A 2500-nucleotide genomic window follows, 5' to 3' on the forward strand; every position below is an offset into this window, starting at 1 on the left:
GACACATGCGGCGCAAGATGTGGAGGCACTGCAGCGCAAGGCAGGCAGCCATTCGCGCCCAGCAGCACACACTGGCAAGCAACTGTGTGCAGCAGAGGGGAAGATTGTCGGGACGGACGCGCCATGTACATGTTCTCACAAACCACACCTTCCTTGGAAATGCTATGCGTCGAGGGGCACATGTGGCATCAAAAGTTGGGGCGTGACAGTGCATGGTACCCATCCATGTGCACCCAGCAGCCTATGGTGGCGGGCAAGGCCATGCGGAAGAAGGGGGCGGCGTTGCATAATAGAAGGGCTCACCATTCGCAAGCACGTCCACCTTCGTAGAGCACGCTCTCCCACCACTGGCACACGTTACAGCAGCTGCGGGCACATGGCACGGAAGGCAGGCGGCCATGCGCGTCCAGCCGCACGCAGTGGCAGGCCTCAGCGCACACCGAGGGCCAACTCATCGAAACCCACGTGCCATTTCACTTCTTTTACCATGCCATGGGTTCTTTTCGGATTGCCTACCATGCCCCCTCATTGTCTGCTGCCCCTCAGTGCGGTCCCTCAAAAACCACCCTGGGAGTGACACTCCCCTCCCTCAAGGTAGCTCTTATATTCTTTGCCCATTTCCAGAAGGAGACATGACCACCCCCCAAAAATATACCATTCTATTTTTTGAGCTACAAATATCCAAATCAAATGAAACTTGGTAAGAAATTAAGGAACAATCCAAAGATTATTTTCATATAAAAATCACCATCTTCGGATAAATATTTATTTTTTTATTAATTTTTTAATATTAAAAAACATATTAAATTCAAAAAACTATGAAAAATCCATTTTAATGTATTTTTCTGAAAACTAAATTTCGGATGTCTTCCAAAGGTTGATAGAATGTTCTGAAAAAATATTGGACCATTCCAACATATTTTGATATTTTTTATTATTTTATGATTGAAACATAACGAGAAATACCCAAAAAAATGGAAATGCGGGGTTTAAGTGAAAATGATTGTACTTTGGGTGCCAAATAGCCAATTGCATGGCTTTTCTAACCCAAAGGGATGTTTCGCACAATATGATTTAAAGACCCAAACAATGTTGTGCTGGCATGGCCTTGGCGTGTGCAGCAGTCGGTGCCTCGTGTGCAGCCAAAGGCCGCAAAGGAGCCTCTATTGCATGGGCCATGGGGGCCACGGAAGCACCCATGTGTGAGCCATGTGTGTGTGGCTATGCGCACGGCGGACTAGACCTGGGATCGATGGTGCGGCAATGCGTGCAACCTTACGCGAGCCATGTGCCGAAAAGCCCGTGGCATGTGCGGCCATGCCAGCCACCAATATCGATGCATGGGAGGCCGTGCCAGCAAACTTGCTCGCGGTAGTGCACTCATGGGCGGTGCATGTGGACCACGCAACGCAACCTTGCGCGCGGCGGTGCAGCCGTGCCTGCAACCTCTTGCGTGGCACTTCCGGTAAATCCCGAAACCTAGCGCGCGACGACAAAGCGATGGGCGTGGCACATGCAGCCATGCATGCGACCTGGGAGGCGGTGTGAAGCAATGCACGCAATCTTGCGAGCCGTAGGGCAGCAAGGGGCGCGGCATGTGCGGCCATGCAAGCAACATTGCGCGGGTTAGTGCGGCCAGAAGCGCGGAATGTGCGGCGTGGAACGTAACCTTGGGCGCGACTGTGCAGCCATCTGCGTGTCATGTGCGCCATGCGCGCAATCATCCGCGCGGCGTGTGTTGCCACGCGCCAAACCATGTGCGGGGCTTGTGCAGCCGTGGTCGCAGCCATGTGCGTGGAAGCGTTGTCCGCACCATTGCCATCCGCCATGTGCACCCGGGCCTACCACCTTTCGTGCGGTTGAGCAGCCTTTCCAGCAGCAATGTGCGTTGTTGCCTGCCGCCTTACGCGCGGTGTGCACCTTTGCCCCCAGCCATGTGCGCGCGGTAGCCTGCACCCCTGCGCGCGATAGTGGAACCTTACCCCCAACCGTGCCCGAGGTTGCGTGTAACCGTGTGTGCGGTATTGCAGCAACGCCCGCATCCATGTGCGCGGTAGCCTGCCTCGACGCCAGCAGACTTAGCGCGCTAGTGCAACCTTGCCCTCGGCGATGCCTACGCCTTTTGCGTCCATGCCAGCTGCCTTCCGCGCGGTAGTGCAGCCATGCCTGCCACCATGCACGCACATTGTGCGGCCCTGCGTGCGGTACTGCCGCCTCGTGCACTGCCTTCATATGCACTTAGGCACCCTTAGGGGGGCACGCGTTGGCATTGTCATGGGCACGTATATGTGCACACTTGCGGCATTCAAGAGCACAATTAAGCGACACTTGGGCTACACTTGGGTGCACGCTTAGACACACTTATTCAACACTTGCGGGCACGTATAGGCACATTTAAGGCGACACTTGGGGCATTCGAGAGCATGCACAGGCACACTTGGTTGCACACTTGGGCAACAGTTGTGGGCAGCATGGGCACATCTAGGCAACACTTGGGCCA

This window comes from Macadamia integrifolia, chromosome 5 (genome assembly GCF_013358625.1).
Source record: "Macadamia integrifolia cultivar HAES 741 chromosome 5, SCU_Mint_v3, whole genome shotgun sequence".
NCBI lineage: Eukaryota > Viridiplantae > Streptophyta > Magnoliopsida > Proteales > Proteaceae > Macadamia > Macadamia integrifolia.